The 19,231-nt window shown below is 42.5% G+C and overlaps 1 long non-coding RNA gene across 1 annotated transcript; it reads right to left on the bottom strand.

The window, feature by feature from the left end:
• Nucleotides 1–1,314: 1,314 nt before the first annotated feature.
• LOC121829654 (uncharacterized) lies at nt 1,315–18,913 on the bottom strand. The gene is made up of 3 exons (XR_006072719.2): nt 18,890–18,913; nt 17,660–17,748; nt 1,315–1,454 (listed from the first exon to the last, which is right to left on the bottom strand). It is a non-coding gene; the product is annotated as an uncharacterized LOC121829654 (long non-coding RNA).
• Nucleotides 18,914–19,231: the final 318 nt, after the last annotated feature.

Genomic DNA, 19,231 nt, shown 5'->3' with positions numbered 1-19,231 from the left:
TCTAAGCTCTCAACCGCTATGCTTGTCTGCCTCTCCTGTACGGCTGTAGTCTGCACTGCTAGGGTCTGCTGGTCCATCAAGATGGTGCATGATGTTCCACTACACTCTGTCTGGGGTCCTGACCCTTGGTTGATCAGATAGTGGGGATCGGGGGGTGGGGGGTAAGCTTGCAGATCTGTCAATTTCAGGTCCCCATACCTCTTTTCTAAAGCTGTGTCTGTGGTTTGCCCCACTCTCCCCAGTGGGCAGGCTGAGTTCAGCCTCAGTTACTTTCAGCCTCTGCCATACTTTTCCTGTGGCCCAGTCCCTTGCTCATCTGTGCAGTGGTAAATGTGAGGACGCGGCGTTCTAGGTCCCATAGAGCTTTTCTGTGCCGTACCCATGGTTTGTCCAATGTCCTCACTGGGTAGGCTAAGCTCAACCTCCATCACACTCTTTCCTTTCCTGGGTACTTTAAATCACCTGTAGATTGCTTATAATGCATTGCTTAGACACTGTGCATACTATGGAAGTAGTTAGACTACAGTTTTTCAGAAATAATGACAAGGAAAAAAGTTTACATCAAGCTCACGTGTCCAGTACAGATGCTCTCATTTGTTTGCTTTTGTTTTTTCAATCTCTGTTGAATCCAAAGACGCAGAACCCAAGGTCCTGGAAGTATGAAAACCTTCTCTCATACTTCGTTGTCAAGGATGAGTATATAGTAGGCATTTAGAATTATGCCTGGCTCAAGAATTGTCATTGGCTGCCTGTTATTACAGTGACCTTGGCTCGGAGTCCTTGCTTACCCTTACCACCTAAAGTCACACCATTTCTCAACTTAAAATGACTGTGAGGAACCCATAGCACAGATAGTATGCAGGTCCCAAGGCTCGAAAGAGTACCTGCATCCACCTACCACACTAAACCCACCAACTACTTAATAATAGGTAAAAAGGTTAAAAAAAAAAAGTCTATTTATAGCAGCTGACTTATCAGGTCAACAGAAGTGAATATGTGCATAAGCAATGGATTCTAACAAACAACTGGTCTCATGTTCATGGTGCCCCTTCCATGCCTTGGCCTTTGATCCTGCAGGACTTACTTATGAATGAACAGACCAAAATTTTTTCTTTCAAAAAATATGGTAGCAAGCACAACTGAGAAAAAAGCCTTTCCTCTAACAAAGGCGGCCCTGCACGTGCTGCCGGAAGTGAGAGCAGTCATCTTCCTTCACCCTTGCCTGATGTTCACCCTCACCAAGAAGCATCTTCTCATGGGTCATTTTTAGAAATATTAACTCCCATTCTTTTTGTGGCGTAGACTTAAAACATGATGTTGATTCCCATTTCATAGTTTTAAATAAATTAATACCATTGACTGATTGATGTGGGGGAAACTCTAGTTTACCTCAATTGAACTGGTCCCCAGCAATTTTCATGGATGCTTGTTCCATTATACAGGGCTCACAGTTTCTGAAACAAAAATCGACATGTGGTTTGACAATCAGGAGTCTATTTATAGGGACAGGATAGTTAGCAAACCAGAAAATCCAGGCCATATGCATGCCATTAACTATATATAATGAATGATGTGTATGAATAATGTATGGACATGTGGGCTGGCTAGTGCCTCTCAACTGGTCAAGGTACATGAACAGCCTTTCAGGGGTTGGCTAATTGAGTCACTATGCTACTCGTGGTCTCCTTTCCAGTGGCTTATTTAATTGATGTCAACTCTCTTTATTAAATCATTTAATCTGTAAAAATGATAGATAGCTTTACATTATGTCTTCTCTAAGTGAACTATAAAATTGTTTTTTAAAATCTTTTAATTCAGCTAAGAAACTCACAAGGTTGCACATGAGCACATGAACCATTAATTCAATAAATATGATTAAAACAATATTTCATTAACTTACTGATTGCCAGTGAATAAAATAAACTCATGATGTTCCTCAGACATATTTTGGAACCTTACAAGTATTTGAATGAAAAATGAGTTTGCCTGTGTCTACTCCGATCCATTTCTCTGAACAGAAGCACACAGTGGCAACAAAGACAAGGAAGCCTTGCCTAGATGTGAGCTAGGGAACATGGCCAAAGGACTCCAGGAGTTGGTGTTTGTTACAGACTTTAAACATATGCATTCTGTGCAAACACAATTAGCAGTGTTGTCTTTTAGATGGAATGCTAGCTTCTTTTCAAAAGACATTCAAAAACTTGTCAAAAGTTTTAGCTGAAGTTTTGATATGAAATGTTTCTATTTTTCAATAAAAAGTTAATCAATGGTTTAAAACTCAAAAATCTATTTTAATTATTTATTTGGGTGTTTGTTTGTTTGGGGTTTTTTCCCTACAGGTGATGGCCAAGACCCAAACCTTTGCCTCAGCACACCCTACCACCCCTCCTATTCTAGCTAGTATGACAAGCTGTCAAGACACAATATACATCCACAGGTATACCACATGCATAAATGCAGGTCTTCGAGCAAGCACACCACAGACTGTGGCTGCATCAGCATCCTAAGTAAGCCTGGCAATTGCAAAACAAACTGGCTCTCACTGTGCAGAGTGAGCCATCCATTCTCTCCCAGATGGTTTGAATAAAGTGCAAGCCACGCCACAAGAAAACAAAGTCTGCTTTGGGGCACCGACTGAGGAGGATGGGCAGCAGGTATGGGCCACAGAGGTACTTTCAGCCTGCACCTGCCTGGGGGAGAACTGTTTGAATCTGTCTGATAAACGAGTCAGGTTCAGTCTTCTAGAAAAATCTGCTCCCTGAGGTCTAAAAAAGTTGTCATGGGAGAGCTGGAGAGACGGCTCCATGGCTAAGGGCACTTGCTGTTCTTCCAAAGGACCTGGGACCAGTTCCTAGCACCCACATCTGGTGGCTCACAACCACGAGAAAAATCCAGTTCCAGGGTAACCAACATACTTTTCTGGCCTCCAAGGACACTTGAATGTACATGGAACCCATACATAACCTCAGGCACACACACATACACATAAAATAAATAACTACATTGTTTTCTTTTCTTTTTTTCTTTCTTTTTTTTTTTCTTTTGTTGTTGTTTTTTCTGAGACAAGGTTTCTCTCTGTAACAGTCCTGACTGTCCTGGATCTCGCTCTGTAGACTAGGCTGGCCTGAAACTCACAGCGATCTGCCTGCCTCTGCCTCCTGAGTGCTGGGATTAAAGATGTGCACCACCACTGCTTGGCATAACTACATCTTTTGAAAAGGGATTTCATGAGGAATGATTTCGAAGGTTTGGAAGGGCCAGTAAGACCACAAAGTGCACAAAAAAGCCAAGCATTATATTACAAAATGTGTCACTAACTTTTTCTATGAATTTTATTTGTGTGATTGAATGTATGGTAGAGAGAAGGATACATACATGTAATAATGCCTTCTCTTTGTTTCAGTCTATGCAGTGTGTCCTGTGTGTAAGGTGTCACTCTGTGCACTGTGCCCCGTGTGTAAGGTGTCACTGTGCAATGTGTCCTGTGTGTAAGGTGTCACTCTGTGCAGTGTGCCCATTGTCTAAGGTGTCACTCTGTGCAGTGTGCCCCGTGTCTAAGGTGTCACTCTGTGCAGTGTGCCCCGTGTGTAAGGTGTCAGTCTGTGCAGTGTGCCCCGTGTGTAAGGTGTCACTCTGTGCAGTGTGCCCCGTGTCTAAGGTGTCAGTCTGTGCAGTGTGCCCCGTGTGTAAGGTGTCAGTCTGTGCAGTGTGCCCCGTGTGTAAGGTGTCACTCTGTGCAGTGTGCCCCGTGTCTAAGGTGTCACTTCTGTAGTCTCACTTACATGTAGTCAACTGCTTACAGACTAAATTATTATCTCACTAAATTATTATCTGCATGCCTCAGTCTCCAGGGTACTGGGATTAAGACACACCCCACCTAGACCCAGCTGTTTTTTAATTCCTTATCATGAGTTGGAAGCTTAGCTGGTGGGGTCTCACCCTGTGGCCACCACTCCCTTCATTCCATTTAACCTGATGGCTTTCCTTTGATCTCTGCATCTCCTTGAACACGGGATTTAGCTCCATTCCGCTTGTTGGTACACCTTTTCTCCTCAAATTGGACATTTTGCATTTTTTTCTGGCTCAGCTTGCTCATTTTCATTATAGATCTTCATAAGAGTGACCACTAATATCCATACAACAGAGTCGATACTAGGCTGTTTTGAGATTTCCTCTGCCAATGAAATTAATCCAAATATCTTCACTTTAGCCTCAGGCAGACATTTTAGACAAGGGCAAAGACAGCCACTTTCTTCACCAAAATATCACAAGAACCATCTCTAAGACACATACTAAAATTCTTCTCCTCTGAAACCTCTTGAGACAGACCTCTACAGTTCAACTAACCCTTAGCACCACTGTCTTTCATGCTCCTACTAGTATGGCCCATTAAGCAGCAATTAAAGCATTCCACTGCTTTCCTAACCCAAAGTCCCCAAAACACGATCAGGCCTATCACAGCAATACCCCAGTCCCTGGTACCAACTTCTCTCTTAGTTAGGGTTTATATTGCTGTGAAGAGACACCATAACCATGGCAACCCTTATAAAGGAAAACGTTTAATTAGGGTAGCTTGCTTAGAGTTCAGAGGTTCAGTTCATTATCATCATGGCAGGACACGGCGGTGTAAAGGAAGACGTGGTGCTAGAGAAGGAGCTGAGAGTTCTACATTTTGATCCACAAGCAGCAAAAGGAGACTGACTACTGACTACCCAGCATAAGACTACTGGGTGTACCTTGAGCATATATGACACCTCAAAGCCCAACCCCAAACTGATACATGTCTTCCAACAAGGTCACACCTACTCCAACAAGGCCACACCTCCTAATAGTGCCAGGCTCTACAGGCCAAGCATTCAAACACATGAGTCTATGGGGCCATTTCTATTCAAACCACCACAATCATTAGATGGAAAGATCTGTACTTTGAGAGAAAGAGAGCAATCACATACATCTAGCTTCTATACAGTATTTGTTAGAATCATTCTGCTTTATTGTTTGCATTATTATTAATCCTTTAGTACACCTAATTTATAAACTAAACTTTTTATGATCATATGTGAAAACAAACCCAATCTAGTTAGACTGAGTCCTATCCATGATTTGAGTGTCTACAGGGGTCTTGAAACATGTCCCCATGGGTAAGAGCACAACTGTCCCAGAGTGCTATTTGACCACTTGCTACCAGAGGCTAAGACACAAGAAGAACAGCACTGATATTCTATGTCACATTTAAGACAAGGAACTAGGGTCCTTTTCTCGTCTCTAAGCAGAAAGCCATCTACTTGGGAAACCTGAAATGTCTGTTCCAGGATGGTAGGTAACTTCTGGAGGCAGCCTGCAAGATGTGCTGTGGAAGCTCGGTGGGAGCTGGGCAGAGGACTCAGAAATGGCCATGTCCAGCAATGGGCCAAGAAGAACATGTCCCAGGAGAAAAGGAGAGATCCTGTCAAAAGTTTTGTCTGCAAATGAAGACCCTGCTTTCAGCATAGCAATAGCCAAAGACAAGGGGTCACTGGAAGCACAAGAATCAGTGAACTTGAAGACAGCACAATCCAATTATCAAGCCAGAAACAAAAAGTAAATGAGTCAAGAAGGGTAAACAAACATGTGAAAAATACTATGAACACAACATAGCCCACCTCCTCATTTAAATATTTGTATGAAAGTATTTTGTAGAGTTGCTGGATGGAGGGTAACATTACACTAACGCATTTCTCTGGGCCAGTTATTCTGTGCACTGGAGGAAAAAGATTGGTACCACAGAGAGATCAGATTGCATTGGAGGCAGCAGGGCCTGGGCAGGGCCTGGGCAAGGCCTGTGCAGCCTTTGTTTAGAGCTGTGCTGGTGCCTAGAAATGCTTACTTTGTAAGCAAGGGCCATGCGCTTTCATTAAGTACCAGGGCTCTACAAGCAGCAGGTCCTGCCTGGCGTGGAGATGAAAGACAAGAAGAGATAACACAAACACAGACACAAACACCCCAAGCCAGGCTGCCTGCTACAGCCTAAGGGAAGGAGCTGGGTCGGACATGGGTAGGACTTGAGGTTAGAGACCCCTAGAGCAGATCACTGCTGAAGAGCAAGAGAATCATACAAAGCATTTACTGACACTTGTAGCTAGAGTTTTCCTGCCTTGCCCACAGTCAGGACAAATCTTTGTCACCCGCCAGTCCCATAGCCGCTCAGACCCAACCAAATAAACACAGAGACTTATATTGTACAAACTGTATGGCCATGGCAAGCTTCTTGCTAACTGTTCTTATATCTTAAATTAATCCATTTCCATAAATCTATACCTTGCCACGTGGCTGGTGGCTTACTGGCGTCTTCACATGCTGCTGGTCATGGCGGTGGCTGGCAGTGTCTCTCCGCCTCAGCCTTCTGCTTCCCAGAATTCTCCTCTCTCTTTGTCCCACCTACTTCCTGCCTGGCCACTGGCCAATCAGTGTTTTATTTATTGACCAATCAGAGCAATTTGACATACAGACCATCCCACAGCACTACACTCTTGAAAACTGAAGGGTTGAATGTGTAGTTGTTCTTAAGGTAAAACATACGTCCGCAAATGAAGGCATGACACTGTTTCAAACTTGAAAAGAAGGCAAAGGGGCAAATTAAGCTATTCAAGGGAAATCATGTAAGATTAAAGCCAGTTTAGGTTGTCTTTCCCCAAACCTCCTGAGGCCATTTTAAAATAACCATTTAAGGGGCTAGAGAGAGAGCTCAGTAGTCAGGGGCCTTTGCTGCTTTGCAAAGGGTCCAGGTTCAGTTTCCAGCACCCACATGGTGGCTCACAACCTCCTGCAATTCTAGTTTCTGATCTAGACCTGACACCTTTGTCTGGCCTCTGCAGACATCAGGCACACATGGTGTATGTACAAATGTGCAGCTCAAACGCTCATACACAGAATATGAAGTTTTAAGAAAAAAAAAACTATGTACTTTAAAGACAGAGAAAATGTAAGAAAAAGTCAGCCTACGCCCCTACAACTTTGACCAAAGCACACCTCACCACAGCTGCAGGACAGGACTGGTGGCAGACAGTTGAGGTGTGCGATCACAGCAGCTGATGGGAGAGAGCCAGACACACCCATGCTGGAGTCTGTACAAATACTGTTTGTCTGTAGAACAAGTTCCTTTTAAAAACATATTATAGCCTGGCGGCGGTGGCGCACGCCTTAAATCCCAGCACTTGGGAGGCAGAGCCAGGCAGATCTCTGTGAGTTCGAGGCCAGCCTGGTCTACAGAGTGAGTTCCAGGATAGGCACCAAAACTACACAGAGAAGCCCAGTCTCGAAAAACCAAAAAGAAAAGAAAAAAAAAAACTTATATATGGTGAAGTAGAGAGGAATTAAAAGTATAAATTTATATGCACATACATTACCTATTATGTATGTATGTAATGTGTGTACATATAGAAGTGAAAGACAGTAGAGGTAGGAACAGTCGTAGTGGGCCAGTCATTGAGTTCATGATGGCTCCATTGCTGGATGAGCAGAGCAAAGTCCAAAGAATTTATAACATGATTCGATGCAGAAAGGTCTGAGCCACTATGAACAATGCAGGCAGAGCCCAGAATACGACGGAACTAGGAAAGAGACAGGTTGCTTATGCTCCCCCACTCCTTCAAAATTAGGACAAAAAAGGACAAAAATTAATAAGAATAAAAATATACATGTTGACTTCTATCAGAAAATAAAACATCTAATAAATACATTGGAAGGAAAGTATTTGAATAATTTCTGTAGCAGATTCACCAAGTTTTTTCATTTTATGTCTCCACAGCTTTCTTGCATGATCATGTCTAGCCAATAGATAAACAAAAACAAATGAAAAACATGATTTTTCCTCAAGAGTGACTGAGGTCATCCTCGAGTCACCGTCACAGATGAAACTTCCTATGCAGACATTTTAGATTGGGAGCTCTTTCCTGAGTCATTTCACAGACAGACAGGCTGTCATTTCTCAGTTAGTTTCTTCCCGGTTTGTTATAACACAGCCCCCTGGTGCCACTTCTAATGCTTCTCGTCTTCATGTTTCTAGGGAGTATTGCTGTTTCATAACCCATAGCTTAGCAGTCGGGAATTTTGAATTGGTAACAAGACAGTTGAAATGTGAAATTACAGTAGCTGATGGGAGAGAGCCAGACACACCCATCCTGGAGTCTGTACAAATATGTTTGTCTGTAGAACAAGTTCCTTTGAAAAACTTATATTATATGTGGCGAACTAAAGAGGAATTTTTAATATAAATTTGCATGCACATACATTACCTATTCTGTATGTATTTGGTATGTGCATACAGTCAGCCACAGCTTCCTCAGCTGGGTCTTCAGTTAACTTTGCATCAAGAACATTTGAAATATTCATGTGTTTGTTATTTTGTGTATATAGCTGCTTGTCTATCTGTGCACTGTGTCTGTACAGTACACTCAGAAGCCAGAATCCACAGAACCAGCATTATAGATGATTGTGATCCACCAGCTGGGTTCTGGAAAAACTGACCCCAGGTCCTCTGGAAGATCAGTCAGAGCTCTTAACCACTAAGCCTTCTCTCCAGCCCCAAGAACGTTTCTGAAGGCTGAGAATGTAGCCTAGTGTCAGAATGCTTGCCTATCATGCATAAAGCACTGGGATTGATTCACAGCATCAGAAAAGGATACCATTTGGAAGTCATATCTGAACTCACATGCAGACCTTTGTCTTGACATTATTATGTAAACAAACCAGAATGATAATTATTTACATATTTACATCGTGTTTATATGAGTGATATAGAGAGGGTGTAGAGTATGCAGGAGAATTTACTAGGTTTTAAGTGAAAACAACTCCATATCATGAAAGGGACCTACATTATTGGGCTTGGGACTCCATGGGAAGGGAGTGTTTGAGAATCCACCCCTTCGGATTCCAAGGAGAAACTGCAGTATCAAATTCAGTCCCCTCCATCAAATGTTTCCTCACAGTGGGAAAGATAGGATGCCATTGCTCTCAGACAATGAGCTAAACCCACAAATCCTACCGACCCTGGGGGCCAGGGTGTCCCTGTCTCCTACTGCAAGTTCCTGCAGCCAGAGATCCCTCACTCCTACCACCCCAAATCATGTGCTGCCTCCTACGTCCCTGTGTCCACTTCTTCTGTGTGATTTGGATTGTCATATTCTGGTCACTTTGGCTGATCAAGGTTGTGCAGGTCACCCAAATGTGAAAATGTAGAGTTAAGAAAAAATAAAGGGCTCAAGAGGTGACTCGGTGGTTAAGAGTACTGGCTGTTCTTGCAGAGGTCCAGGGTTCAGTCCCCAGTACTTACACAATGGCTCACAGCCAAGTGTAGGTAACTCCAATTCCAGGGAAATATGATGCTGTCTTCTGGCTCAGGGGGGTACTGCACACAGGTGGCACAGACATACATGTAGGCAAAACACCTACACACAAAAAACAATAAAACAAACATTTTAAAAAGAAAATATTACATGATAGGTTCAGCAGATCTTAAAAAGACTTCTCATTTTTAGCCAAAACAAGGTTTCATTTCTTTATCACAAAAGCTAAATCATAAAAGTCTGCATGCAGATACTCATTTTTAAATCAGAGACCCTCAGGACTGAATCAAAACAGGAAAATACTCCTCCCACTGGGGGACTGCAAATGAGGATAATGACGAAGTTGTCAACCTCAGTTCCAGCTTCAGAGGCTCTGTGCATACAAAATCACATAAGCTTCCCCGCATCAGCTCCATCTATGTGGTGGTTTGAATAGGTATGGCCCTATAGACTCATGTGTTTGAATGCTTGGCCCACAGGGAATGGCACTATTGGGAGGTGTGGTTTCGTTGGAGGAAGTGTGTCGCTGTGGAAGCAAGCTTTGCGGTCTCAGATGATCAAGCCATGCCCCGTACGACAGTCCCTCCTTGCTGCCTGTGGATCAAGATGTAGAACTCTCAGTTCCTTCTCCACACCATGTCTGCCTGCATGCCACCCGCCATGATGATAAACAACTAAGCCTCTGAACTGTAAGCCAGCCCCAACTAAATGTTTTCCTTTATAAGAGTTGCCATGATCACGGTGTCTCTGTACAGCAATGGAAACCCTAACTGAGCCAATCTACTTACCAAAGAGCCTCATAGCCCTGTGTGGCAGAAAGATGGCAAGTGGACTACATGAGCCGCTTGCTTCAGGCCTGATGTGGTCAACTTTGGGTTTTCTTGATTGTTTCTCAACCTAACGGGACTTGGCTTACAAAGCATGGTTGAGCTTTGGAAATGTGCACACACTAGCTAATCACTGAACTTGAAAAAGTAGATGTAAGTTTCTCCTTCCCAATGAACTTGCCATTTCATTCTTTTTTGTTCTTTATGAAAATTTAATTTAATTTTTGATTGACATATGAAATAGGTACAAAGTGATAGCTTGATTCATTCATAGATAGATAGATAGATAGATAGATAGATAGATAGATAGATAGATAGATAGATAGATAGATAGATAGAACAAACAACTCGGGGTAATTTGAATATCCAGTACCTTAAACTTCTATTGTTTCTTTGTAGTAAATACATTTGAATCCTTTTCTACCATTTATGTGATAGACATGAAGCATTCTTAACAATGAAACCAATTTCTTTATATGCTTAAGAAAAAATAAAAAGTATTGTAGTTACATGAAAATAATTACAGTGTGGCATACAAGGTTAGTACAGTTGATAATAGCTGCCTTCATCTTCTAGCAGCAAATGTAACCTGCCCAGAAAAACACACTCTGTATTTAAAATGTGCTCAACCATACTTAATGAAAAAACAGAATTGTAATTTGCCAACACTTTTTCTCCCCTTTTGATGAAACAAGAAACACACACATCACCTCTGGACTGCAGCAGATCAGCCCGCAGGAAGACTGGAAGAGCGAGATCCTGTTTACTTAGTGCTCAGATTCCCCACAGCATCCCCCTTGACAAAGCCCTCCCATGAGACAATACGGCCATCTCTAGCTGCTTCCCCAACACAGCAGCATTCTGGCTCCCTTCTGGCATGCCTATCTGCTCCTCAGGCCTCATGAGACCTCCTTCCTCCTGTTGGTATCAGAAAGTACATTAAGGACCTTAGCATCCAACAGTCCCTTTGCTGTGTGAGCCTGGGGTTCCCCAGCATTTAAATAATAACACTGAGAGGAGTGAGATGGGGAAAGAACACGGCCTGTCTGATAGCACACACGGTGGTTATAAATGGAAGCAGTGGAGAGCTGATCCTGCCAAATCCTCCTGATTCCCCTCCCCAGCAAAGGGCAGATGGAGCACCACCGCTTGCCTTCCACTTTCTCTGAGGTCTTTCCCTAGAATCGCTGATGTCTCTCCACTGCCAGGCAGGGTTGAATGAGATGCCTCGAAATCAGAGAAGGCCCAAGCATGTACTCGGGGTAGAACATTGCCAACTTTACTCAAAATGTTAAGTGAAATCAGAGGAGCAACAAGAGAAAGGGATGCGGGGTACAGGATGCTTCTGATACAAGGAGAAAGACGAACACACCTGCCCAGAGTCCTCCTGTTATCAGAACACAGATCCTTGGAAACTACTTAAAATGGGAGGTTTGACTCTGGGTAATCATTCTACCTTATTTCTAATCTGTTTCTCCAAAGTGTGCAATCTGGTTCAGCATTTAGACCAATGGAGCTGTTACCTAGCAAGGCTGTCTTGGAAGGAATGACTGTAGGCTAGGGGGAAAGTTGTCCCTAAAGTGATAGTTACCACCTGTCACCAGACAGCAATCAGGTTAGAAAACAGGTTTGGGAGAGAGTCCAGGAAGGGTCACAAAGACAGCAACAGTGCCTCTGGGCCTCTGATGGGTGGGAAAGAATTTCCAAACCATTCTAGGAAAGACAACATGGTGATGGGGAATGTGTTCTACTTCATACAAAATCTTGATTCATTGAAGCTGTACCAAGGAAGTCCACCTATAAAAAGCCATGCTCCAAACACAGGTTCCCTGACCAAATCCCACCCTCTCTACCCTGCTCCAGGGTGAGTCATTCTCTGCCAATGGGTGTCAAAAAGAGAATGCATAGGTTTTCCAAGGTGGGTGGACAGTGCCAGCTCTCTGCTGTGTACTGTTTCTGGGAAGGGAAGGGAAGTCTCCAAGCATTTGGCGGTTCACCATGACCAGGGGTAGAACACGTGGGTGAGCAGAAGCAGGGATGTTTAGTTTATCAGAAATAGGAAAAGTTTAAACTTTCTATTAGAATTTTCTTCAGTCTATCAAAAGCCATTGTTTGCCATTAGGCTTTGTTCAGTCCTGCAGAGAGGAGGTGAAAGGGTTTCCATGGTGACTTTGTTCCTTAAATGGAATTGGAAATAATTATTTTGGATGCCTCTGGACCACTTTGCCTTAAGACCATCAGATGACAAATGTCTTAGTTTGCTTTCTGTTGCTATGATTAAAAACTTTTTTACCAAAAGCAATTTGGAAAGGAAAGGATTTATTTGGGTTACATGTCCCAATCACAGTCCATCATGGCGGGAAGTCAGGCAGAAACTGAAGCAGAGGCCATGGAGGAATGATGCTTACTGGCTTTCACCCCGTGGCTTACTCAGTCTGATTTTTTTTCCCTCTACAACCCAGAACCTTTTTCCCAGATGTGGCACTGTCCACAGGCACTAGGCCCTCCCGCATCAATCATTAATCAAGAAAATGTCCCCACAGACTTGCCAACAGGCCAACCTGATGGGGCATTTTCTCAGTTGAGGATCCCTCTTCCTAAATGACCCTAGCTTGCCTCGCATCAAGTTGACAAAAAAAATAAAAAAGCTAGCACAGCTGACTCTTCCTTAACCTCCTGGTTTAAATGGCACACCCACAAAGGGTTTTCCTTGCTTATCAATTAAATGCAGCACCCAGCTATCCTCTCTAAATGTGATATTAATTTGTCAAGATCTGAAATTGATTGTTCGTTACTCACTAGCTTGATTTCATTGTCAAACTTCAACTCCCATGGATCACACTGTCCCTAAACACTGGCACACTGACCCTTTCCACTGCTCCAGGGAGTCACAGATCTCACTCACAGGACTGTATGCCTCTTCCCCAGTTAAGTTACTATCATCATGGGATCAGGAGGAAGACTTGGGAACTAGTGTACGATGTGCCACCCCGAGAGGATGACTTAGGAACAGTGAACACATACACTTCCATCTTTACCCTACGGCTTCCCAGACCTTCACATCGGGAGAACTTGCTAGACTAATTAATGCTATGCACTCCTTTCTCTTGCTATCAAGGTCTTCAGCACACAGTATAAGTCAAGGAATCAATGAAAGACTCCATGTGCAGTAGTCCCATGCTTGATACAAGACTTACAGCTGTCACTACATAGGGGTAGCTTTCTTGTTTGTGATATTAGACAGATAATTTACATACTAGGGCCACTCTGGGTGTTAAAGGAGGACATAACAACAAATAAGTTGCTTCATATCTTTATTGACTTCATTTGAAAAATCTAGAATCAGACACAGGCAGCAGACTGGGAAAAATAGATAAGAATGCTCAACTTGCAGCATGGCCCAGGAAGTGTTTATGGAAAGAACACAGGAAGTAGAAGCAAGGTTCAGGCAGGTAAATTGTGTTGCTGGAGGGCTTCTCTCCAGCTTCCACCAAGCCCCACAGTCCCACAATCCACATATAAAATAATCACTCAGACATTTATATTACTTATAAACTGTATGGCCGTGGCAGGCTTCTTGCTAACTGTTCTTATATCTTAAATTAACCCATTTTTATAAATCTATACCTTGCCACATGGCTGGTGGCTTGCCAGAGTCTTTACATGCTGCTTGTCCTGGCAGTGGCTGCAGTGTCTCTCCTCCTTCTTCCTGTTTCCCCAATTCTCCTCTCTCTTTGTCCCGCCTATACTTCCTGCCTGGTCACTGGCCATCAGTGTTTTATTTATATAGAGTGATATCCACAGCACTTCCCCTTTTCTTCTTTTTTTAAAAAGGAAGGTTTTAAGTTTAACATAGTAAAATTACATATAACAAAACAATTATCAAGCAAGAATTACAGTTACAATATTAAAGAAGATGTCCTATCTATCTTATATTTGTAAGTTTAAGGTTTTATCTAACTTATCTTTTATCATAACTGAGGAAATTACAACTATCTAGTCTTTAACCACATCAAAGACCTGAGAAGGAACATAATGGTACCTGAGAAATGGTAGATGGATGCAAGCAACTTTCGGGAATCTTGCAAGAGTAGACCAAGACAGCTGGCAGCCTGGACAGTCACCTAATGTTTTTAGCATTGTTGGTGAATTCAAATTGGCTACAGGCAGGCCTAGAGTATATGACAGACCATTTTTATAAGCAGGAATTCTGAAAGACCATCTTACCCTGTCTTGGCAGAATACAGTGGCCGCTTTCCTTGTGTCCTGCTTGTCCAGAAAGGACAGCATTGCATTTGTACTGTCAGCCATCAAGGCAAGGGCAGTTCTTTGCCCAGTAGGCCATTTTGTGCCAAGAAGACAAACTTCCAAATGGAAATGTCTTAGAAGCCCAACATTCTCTCTGGATCAAATTGGTGCAGCCAGGAGCAATTGTGTCTCATGTCAACAGAATTCTAAGTTATTTAAATGCCATATTCTCTAGGTCTATGAAGTGTTTGAAGATTACCTATCTATCTGAAATATATCTATGTATACCTAGAAGACTTAACTAACATGGCTACAAATATCATTATCATAGATGACTGATTATTAATCTATTTTTTAATTATCCATTACAATTTTAAATGAGTTACATAAACATAATACCTCAAACAAGAATAGAAATATATATATACAATATAACAAAATTAACTTCAAGTTTGTATCAATAAACTAAAATTTATACCAATGTAAAACATTTTAAACATAAACTAAAATCTATACCAATGTAAAACATTTTAAACAAGTTGTTCTTTAAAAGTAGGTTCATTAATCTACCCTTTTATCATCTCTATATCCTCCTATATATCTATATCATATCCCCTTTTCTTTTTTAGAAAGAGATCACATTTATAATCAACCTGTTTTAAATAAAAATATTGTTTTTTCTCTGTCCCACACCAGAGGGCTCTTATGATTTGGGACACAAGAATCTCTTAACCATTTTTTTTTTTTAAGCAATATGTCTGGGTTTAGAGGGGGAGTGAGCCAATTCCACCTCTAAAGCCAGCTTGGTATATTTGGGAATTTGGGTGTAGCATCTCTTACTACTTCCTGCTGGAGGGGGACGCTGTATCTTATGGGGACGCAAAGAAAATTTTAGGCCTATGGGGTAGTCCGTGAGGCTGTATTGTGTGAACCAGTTGCCTTGAAACCACTCTGGATGTTGGATCATCTGGGCCATGGTGTCATTGGAGACCTTTCAGGGGGTCTTGTCTGGTGAAACCTGATGTATGTTAATCTGGAACAAATCCATAGCCTCTGGCTTTCTGTGGAAACAAAAGCAGAACCTCTTTTCCAAAGTAACATATCCTTATATCCAAATTTTGAAGTCAAGGTACCTTTAAAATTTACATTTTGGCATAAGTGAACAGCTTTTACAATCAAATGTTTTTCTTTAGTTACGAATATCAAAGACAACATAATCCAGATTTTATGTGTGATAGCCATCTTTACGTGGCTTATTATCTTCACTGTTTTTTTTAAACACCTTATTTTTAGATACTATTTGTTTATATAACAGTATTTTTTTTTCTTTAACCCTGAAACGGTGCTGTGGCTGCTGGCTCCGCCCACTTCAGCTTCCCAACATGGCAGTGGTACGTTTTCCACCAGCTCTGGGAGCCATCAATTCTCAGAAATAGTGGGTCTATGCTTCTTATCAAAGCAGGGTGTAGCCCAGAAACCTCTTTTTTTTTAATACTAGTAAAGACTAAATCTACCACACAACGTAATGTGCTGCTGGCAGACGCCTCATTCCCGCCATACTGCTGGTCAAGCACACACGCCAGGAACCCTCCAGTGTTCAAACCTGAGTTTTGCAGTGTCTAGCTGCCCATATGAGACAAGAAGCAGGAACCTGGTTTTGGCTCTTTTTAGAATTGGTTATTAAATATTCTCAGGTTTAAGGTGGAAACTCAAGCCGTTGGGCGCCATTTGTTGCTAGAGAGCTTCTCTCCAGCTTCCACCAAGCCCCACAGTCCCACAATCCACATATAAAATAATCACTCAGACATTTATATTACTTATAAACTGTATGGCCATGGCAGGCTTCTTGCTAACTGTTCTTATATCTTAAATTAACCCATTTCTATAAATCTATACCTTGCCACGTGGCTGGTGGCTTACCGGCGTCTTTACATGCTGCTTGTCCTGGCAGTGGCTGCAGTGTCTCTCCTCCTTCTTCCTGTTTCCCCAATTCTCCTCTCTCTTTGTCCCACCTATACTTCCTGTCTGGTCACTGGCCATCAGTGTTTTATTTATATAGAGTGATATCCACAGCAAAATTGGTTCTTGATTTTCTTACCTGAACTTTGTTTGGACAGTTGGCTGTCTGTGGTAGATAGGTGACTACCATTGTAATTATCCAATACTAGTTGTTAAGTCACAGCTCATTACACAGAGAAATCCTCCAACCAGACTTAATGCAATTTAACACAGCTCTAAATGTTTAAAGCTATTCCAGGGTCTTGGTTTCTTTCAACAAATCTGTAACAGATCTTCCCCTGTGGACTCTATGCTAGAGATTCGGGATGTACATGGCTGGGGTGGTCAAGAGAGTTGGAAAGACAGTGTGTGTGGTCCCTGAAGATGTGTTACTGACAACACAGGTCAATGCAGAGCCGCCTCAGCTCTATATGACAGTCACACAGATGAAGAAGAGGATGTTGAGTATTTGTGGAGGCTTGGGGGTTATACATCCCCCTTCTCAAAATCCTTCTGAATACTTTAAATTTTAAAATATTTTAAATATAATTTTAGTGGAAGATGAGGGTCTCAATATTACATACTTAATTATTTTAGCTTAATTGTAATTATTGCTATAAGTTGACTAACTTGAAATCAGCACCAGCAGGAGCAAGGTGAGTTTTACTGGTCTAGAAATTCAAAGTGTATTAACTAGTAAGGGGCAACATTCCTCAACCTTGGCTGGACTTCAGTATCAGTTGAGAATTCTTTGAGCATGCTGAGGGATGGGCTGCAGCCCTGAGGTTCTGGTTCAATGGGTCTTGCATGGGACCCAGGCATTGGTGTGTTCTGAAGCTGTCCAAGTGAGTCTAATGCACAGTCAAGATGAACTACTACTGAGCTAGGAAAAGGCAGTGTGTGGATCAAAGTTGTAGGTGAGCTGCAAGCTAGTGAACACAGCTGTGTTTGTCCTGTATAAAAGACCTGAGTCCCTTGATTTCAAAGCCCTGGGTCTCTTCAGGGTCAGCATTTAAACCAATCTAATAGAGCAGATGGGAATCCAGCTGAGTTCATGCAAAAGGCTATTTTTCCACCCAAACCCTTCCCTGTGGGATTTCAAGTAGCCAGCTCAATGCTGTGCATTGAAATCCCAGTTTCACTTAGCATAACCATGTATAATACATGTGACTTCTCAGAATACGACTCTAAAGATGTTGGTGCTTTAAAAATAGCCGCCAGATGCCTTCTTTTAATGTGAAGCATATAAAAAAAGTGACTTACTTTTGCAAATCACCCCCATATCTGAATTGAAGACAATTTCAGTATCCCAGGGATGGACTAAACAGATTCCATCTATCCAGCTGGCAAGCCTAAAGAAAACCATTAAACCAGTTAAAGGGAATGTGGTTAACACTTGCAAACGACCAAATCCAATACCTTTATCATGTGAGCCATTGGGTTTTGGGACTGTTGCAAGCCTCTCTTAATTAGAAATTGTTGGGAAATTTTCTACACATTAGAAATGCAGACTCTTAGTCCCTGTCCCCAGTCTACTGACTTATATGCCATGAACTAATGTCAGAGGGGCAGAAAAAACAAGTAGCTATGAGATGATTAAGGAGGCGTGTTTGACAAGATCTGGTCTTGATGGCATGTTGGAGAGGACAGTGACGTTAAAGAGGACCCCCGGGCTTCTCAGGACCAATCACCGAGACTCCTCTGGAGGAAGAGAGGCTCTTCATGATCCTTTTCTGTCTCCACTGACTTTGTCTATCCCTTAAGCTCACTGGAGTTCTTTCTGTGACCTATGGCCCCCTTTAATGCCTGGTCCAGTGTCTTCTCTTGAGTACGTCCACATGATGCCTGAAGGCATATTGAGCTCCGTTTATCATTTCTCTCAGAACCTCCTATACTGTGCTCAATCTCCCAGTTGGTAGAATGGACATTCCTTTATATGTCCAATACCGATCACCTCTGCTTTTCTGTGAGTCCATTACTTCCCCCACACATTGCAATTTTCTCCTTGTTTTCCCACTGCATCCCTGTTGATCTCCCCATCAAGGCCCCACCCTGCCCACTTTTTCAGTTTTGTCTCCTATGCTTACTCAGCGTATTTGGCATCCTTGTCCTCGGCTAACTTTGCCTCTCTGAATGCACATGTGAGCCCCACCCCATACTGCATTTAATTCTTTTGTCTATAAACTTTGTGCTTCATTTTGGGTCCCTAATACTGAAATGACAAAATGGTTCATCAGCAGAAGTTTGAATGCCCTTTTGTGTGCAGTATTTGAGATGTTCTGGGCAACTTAAAGAATGTGAGAGATAAAGTGGTTTTAGTTTTGAAGGCCCAGAAGACAACTTCAGCTTCATATTCCCCAAACTGCCACCACTTTCCCTTGCAGCCCAGGAGTAGAAAGGACCATCAAATGCTATATTAAGAGAACCATTTATCCATATGGCGCTAAGAGGTTCCTGCTAAAGAGTTCAGAAATAGCTGTCATTATTGAGCACCTGCTGGCTCATTCATCCCTCGTTTCTGCTGCAGTGAGTGATTTCCTCTGGGCCTGACATGGCCATTGCCATCATGGAGCAGAGACTGCAATTGTGACCTACAGAATAACCTTGGCTCTGTAGTCATGGCAATGAAATAAGCGGAACAATTCAGGGAAGGCCAGGTTTATGGTCATGGTAACAGGGCTATTCATCCTTCCCAGTATAGGAGAGAGGGGAGAGTTGTGGGACTCTAACCAGAGGTGCCAGCCTTCTACTTGCTCCTCACCCATGCACGGTCTCGAGGGGATAGTGGAGTGTGTGAAGCAGAAGACTCACCAAGGGTAGACTGCAACCATACAC

Source organism: Peromyscus maniculatus, chromosome 5 (genome assembly GCF_049852395.1).
Source record: "Peromyscus maniculatus bairdii isolate BWxNUB_F1_BW_parent chromosome 5, HU_Pman_BW_mat_3.1, whole genome shotgun sequence".
NCBI lineage: Eukaryota > Metazoa > Chordata > Mammalia > Rodentia > Cricetidae > Peromyscus > Peromyscus maniculatus.
This window is presented reverse-complemented; position numbering and strand designations above follow the sequence as displayed.